Source organism: Pinus tabuliformis, chromosome 6 (assembly GCF_031772625.1).
Source record: "Pinus tabuliformis cultivar Carrire ecotype Pingquan chromosome 6, CPIR1, whole genome shotgun sequence".
NCBI classification, from domain to species: domain Eukaryota; kingdom Viridiplantae; phylum Streptophyta; class Pinopsida; order Pinales; family Pinaceae; genus Pinus; species Pinus tabuliformis.
In genome coordinates, this window is record NC_142292.1 from 1,826,871,686 (window position 1) to 1,826,883,788 (window position 12,103).

A 12,103-nucleotide genomic window follows, 5' to 3' on the forward strand; every position below is an offset into this window, starting at 1 on the left:
TTCCTTTTTCAAAAGAAACAGCAGTTTGAGTTTTTGTTGTTCCTTTTAACAGCAGTGCGTGTTTTTTCTGTTCCTTTTTCAAAAGGAACAGCAGTTTGAGTTTTTGATGTTCCTTTTTTCAAAAGGAATAGCAGTGCGTGTTTTTGCTGTTCTTTTTTTCAAAAGGAACTGCAGTTTGAGTTTTTGCTGTTCTTTTTTTTCAAAAGGAACAGCAGCGTGTTTTTGCTGTTCCTTTTTCAAAAGGGACAGCAGTTCGAGTTTTCGTTGTTCCTTTTTTCAAAAGGAATAGCAGTGCGTGTTTTTGCTATTCCTTTTTCAAAAGGAACAGCAGTTTCGTGTTTTTGTGTGTATTTTTGTTTTTTTTTTGTATGCATTTTCTTTGTTGTTCCCTACACAGAACACCACTTTCTTTTTGAGTGTTTTTGTTGTTCCTTCAAAAAAAAAAGCAACACTTTGAGAGTATTTTTGAGAGCAACCCTTCCTTTCTCTTGTGGAATTATTCATAGTTCATCTCAACCACATTCTCCTGATTCTCTTTCATGGCATGAAGTACACTACTTTTATGAGGACAAGAATTATGGATTCCATTGAAGCAAGTTAATATCATTCACGTTATGATCTTTAACAGGACAGCTCCTTGATGATAGATTTTTTTTTCAAAAGGGACACAATTACTTATATACTACTTTACTGCATTGTTTTCTGTTGAACATGATATTGATTGATCATCTTAATACCATGCTGGTTCCATCCTTCCTGGTTATAATCTTCTCTGTCTGTAATAAATGAGATTATGGGTATATTTTTTTCTATTGACATGTTCAACTTCTTCCGCCATCCCTGCTCTTAAGGAGTATTGAGCCTCCCTCATTTTATCATAAAAATATGTAATAACAACAAAATTTTGTTCGCAGATGGAGGATAGGGGGTCTCATTACGAGCCAGCCTACCATGTTCATAAGGCTGTAACAAAGTGACATTCCCATTATGGCCACCACACCAGGGTTATGATCCATTGGATAGCCAAATTATCCTTGGAACAGGAGGTCTCATCACGAGCCGGCCTGATCACTTTTGCTACATCCCAGTGAATGGCAGTGTGATTATCTGGTTACCACGCCCGCACACTGATCTCTTCTGTAGAACAGCACTGAAACTCTCCATTTATAAATTGAGGATCCTGGCTCATATGGGTTAAAAAGCAACCCTGCCGAGGCTATGGACGCCTGCTGGCAGTAGCGGCTCTGCTTATGGTATTGAAGTTATATCTTTTCGTCAATTATTATTATAATACCCTTTTCTTATTTTTTTTTTATCAGAGAAGTTATTTCCTTAACTTTTTCCCTGTTTGAACCTTTATGCATGAGAAATTGTTTTATGATCAATCACATCATTTTTAGCTAGAATACCGTCAGCAAAGCATCTTTTTAGCATATTGTTGTCCTTTTTCGTTTTGCATAAACTATCATCACTCCAAAGCATCCTATCTCTTATTCATAACTATCTTTACACACTTTGCTCTCAAAATAACCATAACTTTCACCGTCCTATCATTGATAAGTGTACTCTGCTTCACTGATATATTGTTCATTCCATTGCCTTGCCGTCAGCACCACCCCTTTCATATGCTTTATGGTTATGGAACCCATTTTCCAATTGGAGGGGGGAATGTATGCATTATGGGATTGCATGCGATATGATTACTGCACTTTGCCATACCTTGTTGATTTGACAACATATTAATATTGCATGTATACATAAGTTTTTCTAATTGCAATTTTGCATGCATCTTATCTGTTGCTATTCAAAGCTAACACTATGGATTCAAGCACATTGTATGCAAAATAGTGCTTTGTTTACAGAAGAACAACAAGTATGGGCAGAATTCTATTCGTAGCATGACCACACTATTGCACTTCACAGTATAGGCTCGCGAACGTGAACAATTCTTCAGACACGATGTGCTTCTCTGGATTCTACCTTTTTGCATCGCTTTCAGCACCAACTTTGCCTACATCAGCTTCAACAACTGCCAGTCCATATATGTCATTCCACATTTTTGGAGGTAAAACTTGAGGTAAAATTGCATAGTTTTCTAATTTATTATAAATTTAGGAGAATTTAATGAAAATCTATTTTGAGCATTATTTGTCATCTTTCATTCCACATCTTTACCACTTCCCCTTTTTTCCGCAGCATGTCATTTTCGAGTGTGGGGGAGTGTTCCTTTTCATTCATTTTTTTCTTATGACCACGCCATTCATATTCTTTATCATCCATTGCTATTCTTATTCACTCTCAACACCTCCATTATTTCATGTTGTTTTACACCAAGCATAGAATTCAACAGCTGGTAGCAACCACCTCTCTTTGTTTTTTAGCATCGCATGAGGACATGCTAATTTTTCAGAGAGGGGGAGGAATTGCTACGCATGATGGATGTTTTCTATTTTCTCTCCTTTAAGGCATACAATTTCAGTGTAGAAATTGATTTCCCTAATATTTTTAAAAACTATGAACTCAATTCTTGTGATCTCTAGGAAACACAGACATACTATTGAAATACACATACCTAGATAAATTCAAGAAATATTGGTTCATAAAATTTCGGAAATCATGCACTCTCACTTACAGCCATTTTGTTTATATCTCATGATCCGTGCATCAAAACAATCTGATTTTTGGATCATAAAGGCATTCATATATTATAAATTTACATGCCAAATTTCAACAAAAGCTGGTTTGTAGTTTTTGAGAGAATGGTTAATGAAGTTTGCTGTTACATATATCATATTTTGTTGCAACTTCATATATACATATAATTGAATGTCAATGTAAAAATTGTTATGCCTTCATCAAGATTACTAAAATTGAATATTCATTAATTAAGGAAGCATTCATTTATTCTCAAATTTTTATTGCTTGGTTAACACATGGTTTTTGTCTTTGGGTTGCATGAGAACATGCAATATATTTAGTTTTCGTTGCATGAGGACATGCAACATATTGAGTGTGGGGGTGTGTTGGGTCGTTAATATGCCATTGTTATTGTCACTTGTGAACGGTTATTCCACCCATTTCTACCATTCTTCATCATGTCATTTATTATAATTTATTAAATAAATCCATTTTATGATGATTTATGCTCTTACATTATTTATTCTCCTTTATTTCTAATAAATTGATGATTATGCATTATTTTACCAATGATAGTGCTAATAAGTTGGTTATAACATTATTCACCATTTTTAGCCTCCAAGGAAACTTCCAGATTGAAGATTTGATTTTTAAATCCGCCAACTCAGAAATTCGCTGGTTTAAGGAGTGACAGTTTTGCGGTTGAAATTCTGAGCAAATGAAGACGAATTTGGAAAATCTGGAACATGGGTTTTGTCCAGAACGGGCCCAATTAACTTTAATGAAGAACGGTTTGCCCAAATTCGGCTTGTATAGGTAGAAACACAGGGTTCTTTGAGCACGATTTTCTCAGATTTACAGTTGCGGTCGTCCTCCAAATCTCAGCTGCAAACCCAAATTCGTCTTGCTTTTGTTGAAGAGATAAAGGGAAATATATTTTCTTGTTGATCATCTGGTTAGAATCAACCTAAATTTGTAAAAGAAATCATGATTGTAATTATCTATACTCTCTGATCTTTCTCTATTTAAATGAGAACAAAGATCAGAGAGGGGGGGACGTGATGATGGATTCGGGGAATGAGAATTGATGGACAACAATGGTGGATTATTCATGTTGTAATTCTTAAGCTTTGCTATTGTAATGATTCCACAATTGGCTGATTAATAAATGATTTGGGAGTGCTGTTCAATTTTCTCATTCTGAAGTGACCCCGCAGCATCCGCTGGCGGCTAAGGGCCCAGCCTCTTGCGGAGTATGCTGCTACTACTGTATAGTATATTCTTTTGTTTTATGCGTGGTTTGCTTATCTTTATTGTTCAGTAATCTGATGCACGAATGCTATGTTATCATTAATTCATTAATGTTCCTTTCCGAAATCCTTGTGGCGATTCTGCATTATATTATTAAATCTTTTCCAGAATTGATTGCATGGTATCAGACTGAATCAAGTATTTCTATTACAGAGCTTTTGTATTGAAAATCACCATCATGAGATTTATTTGAAGTTATGATTATTGGAATCCGGAAGTAATGTTGTATTTGGAAACATAATTATCATCTCAGATTACTATTTTAGTGTGTTGAATGTATATATGATTGACGTTCCTGTTTTATAATGAACTGTTGTTCCATAATTCATTTGTAAATATCTTCTTGTAAAGTAAACATCATTGGAATTGCTTTTGCCGATTGTTATTTGATTGCGGAATGAGAGTTCAGTTCTAACTCGCGAGATTTAGTTCTTTTAATTGCTGTTTCATTTATTGTTGTCCATTTCATTTCATGCTGCTTTTTGCCATTCCTTTTACTTGCATTTATTGCTTTGGTGTGAGAGAAGGTCCAAGGCTGTCGTGAGCCTCAGCAGACGCTACCACGCTCCCTGATCCATGGTCCATGCTCTAATTCCTTTTGCATCAATTTCTAGAGGACTAAGTTATTGCTACTATATCCTCGATTGATAGTTGTTTGAATGAATGATTTAGTTTAGAACATTTCAGTTTCTTTCTGTTCCAATTAGATTTTGTTTCAAGCATTCATTTACTTTTGGGTTTTAAGCACTATACTACTAAACATTACTCTTGAGTAAATAGCCGCCTCAGACAGAGTACACTCTTGAAATAAAAAGTCGTCCCTGGGTTGATAATTAATGTGAAGGTAATTAGGAGTTCGAAAGGCACCTTTTTATCGCTCCACGCCATAGTAATAAATAAGGTGGTTAACCCATGTCATGTAAGGGACCACAAGTAGTTAATAATAATGTAATGGGCCCATGGTATTAGTTTGATGGTATGAGGGAACCATGGTAATGACCCATGGTATTGTATGTATGAAGCCTATATAGAGACTAGAGACTCCAAGTCAAGGAATATAGTGAAGAATTATTGTATGAACAGACATATGGCTTGTGGAGTGTTCTCCTTCCTTAAGGAGTGAATGTATAGTGTTGCCCTACCGTAAGGGTTTGATCAATAAAGAAGAATTTCTATCTATTTCTATCTTGTTATTCTTGGGTTTATTTATATTATCATATATTTCTAGGTTAGATCCACAACACCGTGAAGTACAATTCACTCTGGGCCACGAAGGATGCTAAGCAGATACGTGAAAGCAAAATCTTCTAGGTGTTCATGGAAATGACATCAGAATTGGGATCAACCGTAAACCATGGTTGTCACCCACTATGTACAACAGTCTGCAGGGATTTTCTGAATTTAAAGCATACATGCATACAATCTATATCAGGGCACGCAAGGACCCGACTAAGCAGTGGGTAAAGCTACCCTTCGTAGCCACCAATGATGTCATTTTCAATGTCCTAGAGGCATGGCTGCCAAAGTGGCACGCCCCAAACATCACAAAGCTCGAGCAGTTAGCGGCACAATGAAAGAAGGACGAGACCAAGTTGCATGTCACACAGTTGGTCGAAAAACGAAGGGAGGAAGTAGCAATAGCAGAAGTACGAGCAGCACGGGACGCGACATAGAAAGCAACTGACCAGGAAAAGGCTGCAGCAGTAGCAGCAGCATAAGAAGCAGCAGTGAAGGCGGGCGAGGGCCAAATAACACCTTCGCAGGGGAAGGAAGCAGCGGAAGCAGGAACAGAAAAAGGGGGCGCGAACCCACAAACTGTGCCAACACAGCTAAAGTGCCAACCCCCAGCCGAGCGGGCAAGGCCACGAAAGAAGGCCAAGGCCTCGAAATTGTCCATTGACATGATCAGCCTAACCAAGGGTGATCTGCATGACATCAGCAAAACGGTGCACGATGTCACCACCAAGGCTCTCCAACATGCAGGAGAACCAAATTGTGTTGGGGGCCCTCAAAGCACAGTTGCAGGAATTACAGGTACGCCCCCCTCAGGTTGGTACAGTCAGATCCTCGGCAGGAGAGCAAATGTTGCATGCGAGGATAACGAACACCATAGTGTTGCTGGAAGGAGCACTAGTGCCATCAAATGAGGTCGATAGGAGCGCACTGAAAGGTCTCGGTATCAATCTCACTGCACTCTCGTGCGAGACCTTATATGTATTGTAGGATGGGATAATGGCAGAGCTACAAGCTAGGGAGAGCTACGTGCTCCAAGTCATCAATGAGCAGAAAATAAACATGGAGCAACTAAGCTTGCAGCGTGACAAATTGGTGTCACTGAATCAACTGCTGGTACAAGTGATAGACGATGCTTGTCAAAGTGTCCCAAAGCTGGCCATCTCAGCAGACATACCAGCAGAGGCGTAGATCCATAGGTTAGCAGCAGGGGTCCGCGAGGCGAGGGAAGAAATGACAAAGGTTCAGCTGGAACTAAACCTTTAGATCACAGAGCTGCGGTTAAAGGCATAGTCATCCACTCCCTCAGAAGTGAGAGAACAGTGCACTAGCGCTATCACAACAAGATTGGAAGAAATTGGAGGTACAGTGCGAGACTGCACCAGCATGTTGGAAGAATCACTTGAGGTCCTCACAACTCTGCAGGAGGACCCCAACATCCAGGGCTTAGAGATAGAGGTGCAAGAACTCTGATAGCAGTATGACAGTGTCTGAGGAACTGCGTAGACGGTAGTCCTCACCCAGAGGCTTGCGAGGATGTAGCAGGTTAAAGCACTGAATGAGCAGGTAGATGCGGCACGACATAAGGAAGCAGTTCTGAAGGCGCGCGTTCAGCCTTGGATGGACGAGGCCTTCACCATCATGGCAGACATTGAAGGAAAGCTCACACACATGCAAGGGATGCACACATTGATGTAGAGAGGCACTCCAGACATAAAGGTCTCGGAACAGCGTATGCAGTAGATCTAGCAAGCGACAGCTCATTTTGCTGCTGACCTCCACACAATTCGAGAACAATTGGAGGGACTCCACGCAAAGATCGCCGCACTGAGAGAGTGACTCGAGGACGAGTCACGATGTTTTTTTTGGGGGCCTGTTGGACATGGAATTCCCCCAAGGCATGTTTTGGCATCTAAAGCCCAAGTTTTGACCGAATCTTGTTGTAAAGCTCTGTGAATTGTGGGAGCGAGGCGCAAAAGTACGATAGAGTCACAGGGTTGTCTGCACTAGTTTTGTAATGTAATGTCGGCTGGATAGACCTACCCATGGTCTGCAGACCATGGGATTGTATAAATAGAGCGAGGCTCTAAGTGTATAAGAATGATCTAATAATCGAAGTAAGAGGATGAGAAGTCTAAGTGATTGAGTCGTAGTGTGAAGTGTGCCATTGGGTCATAGAGTAGGAGAAGGCTCTGCAGCTGAGTGCGCAAAGGCCTAGTAGTCCGCAGCTGAGTGCGCGGACCCTTGCAGCTGAGTGCGCAGGGCAGAGTCGAGTCTGTAACCAAGGAAGGAATCAATAAAGAGAAGTTTTATCATAATTATGTGTATCTGTTCTTGGGTTAATGCATTTTTTATATAATTGGAAAATTGTTTATTTACTGCGCGCACTTGTATGGTATATGTTGTTAAGTATAACTTAAAGCACACAAGTAGGCTAAAATAATCAACTAACATTGAAATACCAGTAAGGTCTTGGGTAATAACACAAGAGCATGATGTTCAGCCCCTAGGGAGGGCCGCATGAAGGCAGTATATCAGGCTGCGAGGTACGGGAAAGTGCACGAAACATCCTATGCCCAGGGTCAAACCGCGGACCAGTCAAACTCATCAGACATCTCCAGGGTGTGGAAACCTAGTTCTAGCACCCTCCCAGACTACTTCAGGTGAGACCTCAGTCTGGGCTCCGCAGGCTGTTGCTGAAAGGTCCAGTAGTACCGGGATTTGTTGATCTAGGTGGATGTTGGTGGCCACCCACCTATCCCACTTGGACCCCCACAACTATCTCTTTCAATTTTTTAGTTTCCGTAATTGTAGCACAATTTACTATTTTTAGCAATTTTTTCGAGTCCTGAACTTCCAGGCCCTAAAGGACGTTTTTTTGGGAAATCTAGGAGCAACGTGGGTCCATGGATGACCCATATTTCTCTTCCCAGAGTTGTATTGCTCAGATAGATCTTTCTAACAAGCTATTGTACGCGTCAAACGGAGATCGTATGCCAAAGTTACAACCCTGGGAAATTGATGTAACAATTTACCCAAACAGGGTCACAATTTGGCGTTTCATCTTCTAGAGTTAGGTTTTGGGATGTTAAGGGTTTTCCATTGTTTCTCAACAATAAATAGGTCTTCGAGCCTCATTGTAACACAGTTCAGAGGCATGTAGCCGCCACATCTCTTCTTAGAGATAAGCTACCATCGCCCTAGCTGGTTTATTTCCGTTGTTGTTTGTAAGCACATTTCAGTATTTTACATTAATGAAATGAAGTATTATTTCCACTACATCTTTGTGTTTATGGTTATCTCTGTAATTTTTTGCATTCCTGTTTAAATCCGAATCAGTGGTATCAGAGCGATCTACTTTTTTCTCTATTTTTCTTTGCATGTCCCCAACGAGGTCGGGATATAAGGAGTTAGGGCTTGAACTGGTCGAACCTTCGCAAGACCAGCCTCGCAAATCCTGACGGCCTCCCATGGTGAATGAAAAGAAAGACGAGGGGGTAGGAGATCCTATCAAAACCTTGCTCGAAGAAGCCCTCGAGCGACAAAGGAACGCGATGATGGACAACTTTGCGCAGATCCTTCAACGGCTACCCAGATGCGACGCATCGGCTTCCAACAACTACTCTAGAAATGCCACACCCTTTAAGGTACAAGTTAATTTTGAAATCCCCATCTTCGAGGGTCAAATAGATGTAGATGTCGTAGATAAATGGTTAAATCTACTAGATGGGTATTTTTCTGTTCATGAATTTTCGAGTCAGGAAAAGATTGTTTTCGCTCTTCTCAAAGAAACCCCCCACGTCAAGCACTGGTGGGAAACCTACTGCTAGCAAAAGGATGAAAATTCAGGCTCACTATTTTTAGCCGCAACCACTTGGAATTCATTCCAGGATGCCATCAAGGAGTAGTACTACCCTATCAAAAACTACGATGACAAATATATAAAGTGGACCACGCTGCGATAGGCAAGGGACCAAGATGTGCCGGAATTCACAAACAATTTTCATACCCTTTGCACACAGTTGGGTATCAAAGACTCTGAGCTACATTTGGTACTCAAATACCACGGCTACCTACACAGATACATCCAGGAAGAGATGGAGTTCCTAAACATCTCCTCGCTCAGCAAGGCATATTGATACGCTGTCAAAATTGAGAAGAAGTTTAAACAGAAGAAGCGAGACTTTAGATCTGCAAATCTGAAGACCAAAAGACAAAGCCAAGGCAGGGTGACCCAAGACAACCCGTCGAAGCCACAAGAAAAGAACAACACCACAAAGTCAAAGAAGGACACAGGCAAGTGGTGTGAGTTCCACAAGAGTCCCACTCATAACACAAGTGAGTGTCGAACTAAGCAGTTGTTGGTGGCCAAGTTGAAGGCTTCTGAATCAGATGCATGTTCCGACCCTGAGTCAAAACCCAACAAGGGGAATGGCAAAGGGAAGTAGATCATTGATGTGGAGCCCAACATCACTGTTGCCACCGCCAAGATCCAAAAGAATGAGCCTGAAGACCTAGAGGAGGAGGGGCATCTTTTCCACTCACAAATGTGGGTGAAGGGTTCACCACTACAATTCATTGTTGACAGTGGCAACCAGAAGAACCTCATTTCAGCAAAGGTTGTGAAGAAATTGGGCCTACCAACTACACCACACCCGCAGCCATACAGTATCGGGTGGCTTCACCAAGGATGAGATCTTCGAGTTTGCCAGCAGTGCCACCTTCCCTGCAGCATCAAACCCTTCACAGACGAGGTATTGTGTGATGTTACACCTCTGGATGTTTGTGATGTATTATTAGGCCAACCATACTTGTGGAGGCGACATGTTTTGTATGAGTCAAGGCCTCGCGATGTCATTATTTCTTTGTTTAATTCATTATACAGGATACCATAGGTAGCCCCACCTACCGCCACCTCTTTGATCACTGCTAAGAAAGGCAGCAAGCTCATCTCCCAGACTAGGAAATTCATTTTCTATCTGGTTCGCTCCCAAAGTAAGGGGGAGATTGTTGCCACATCCATGACCCCCACGAAGGGTTCCTCCACGCAGCAGCAGCAAAAATAGAGGGATATGGTCATGAAAGAACACAGGAACAACTTCTCCTCACCCACAAGGGTACCACACAAGTTTAAGGTGGGCAACAAAGTCTGGTTGCATCGACAGAAAGAACGCCTTACCAAAACCCATCAGAAGCTCAGACCACTCCGACATGGTCCTTACAGCATTACCAAGGCCATGAGAAATAATGCTTTGGATCACAGCAGTCCTCCATTCCTTCGCTTGCACCGAGTATTCAATGTGGAACACCCTCGATCATGCTTCCCACCATTACTGGACACATCAAAGATTGTAGAACAGCTCACCAAGGACCAAGTTCAGCAAATGGAGGAACTCAACACAATGGGGACCATTACTTCCTAAGGGGGAGGAATGATCCAGGTGGATGTTGGTGGCCACCCACCTATCCCACTTGGACCCCCACAACTGTCTCTTTTAGTTTTTTAGTTTCTGTAATTGTAGCACAATTTACTATTTTTAGCAGTTTTTTGGGTCCTGAACTTCCAGAACCGTTTTGAGGCCCTAAACGATGTTGTTTTGAGAAATCTGGGAGCAACATGGGTCCATGGACCGATGTTTCTCTTCCCAAATTTGTATTGCTCAGATAGATATTTCTAACGAGCTATTGTATGCGTCAAACGGAGATCGTATGCCAAAGTTACGACCCCGGGAAATTGATGTACCAATTTACCTAAACGGGGCCCACAATTTGGTGTTTCATCTTCTAGGGTTAGGTTTTGGGATGTTAAGGGTTTTTCGTTGTTTCTCAACAATAAATAGGCCTTCGAGCCTCATTGTAACACAAGTCAGAGGCATGTAGCCATCACATCTCTTCTTAGAGATAAGCTACCATCGCTCTAGCTGGTTTATTTCCATTGTTTTATTTTTGCTGAAGCAAGAGTCATACCTTCTATTTCATTAAAACATAAAATAATTTACATAAAATACAATAGTCCACACGAAACTGTGAACTGAGGAAAATCTAATCTCTAAAAACCCCCAACCTTACAAACATAACCTCAAAACCCACAAAATACAGACAATGCTTGGGCCATGTGATCAGAATAATGTGTGAAAGTCCTCGATTCCCACCATGAAACTGAACAACTGGACTTGCATCTTTAATCACAACCGTCCATTCTCCTTGCCTGATCCAACGACAGAGGAAGATATCACAGTACAAAGAAGCCTGACGCTTAACGCCTAGGACCCACCAACATGCACGATCATTCCTGATCGTAGATCTGCCTTGCAAAATCCGACAGCAGAAGATCATATCGCATGGGTCTAAAGCCCCGAACATTAGTGCGCGATGAAGGCAGTATACAATCCCTTGTCTATGCCACATATAGGTTGATGAGTGGAATCGTTGCAACTTTAGAAAAACCACTTCCTGCTTGAGAGGCCTGTGATAAACCAAATACCACCAAGGGAGCGGTTTTGCTTCCAGAGAAAGAAAATCAGGGGTATTACGGCCGCCGAGAAAGCCAGGATTCTGGCCCCTCTTACCATCTCCTCTACGCCTGTACATGAACCCATGAAAGATGCTACTCCTTCCCTCCGGTCGACCATCCGCTAAACTGAGACAGCCACGCAGCATCCACCAGTAGTCTCTAAGTTTGTAATTACTAGGGTTGCTGAGGCCGACAGTGGCCTGCATCCCACCCAAAACTAGACTGTGAAAAAAATAGCAAATCATAAAGAAACCAAGTCATCTAGAACTCGCCTCCATGGCTCTGTATCGAAACACCTCCCTGTCTTCATCCACCTGGTCATGACAATGTGCCTTTAATCTATTCTGAGGCATCTCTTGCCAACCCATCGAAACCCTGCTTTCGGTACAAATCACTCCTTGATTGGCC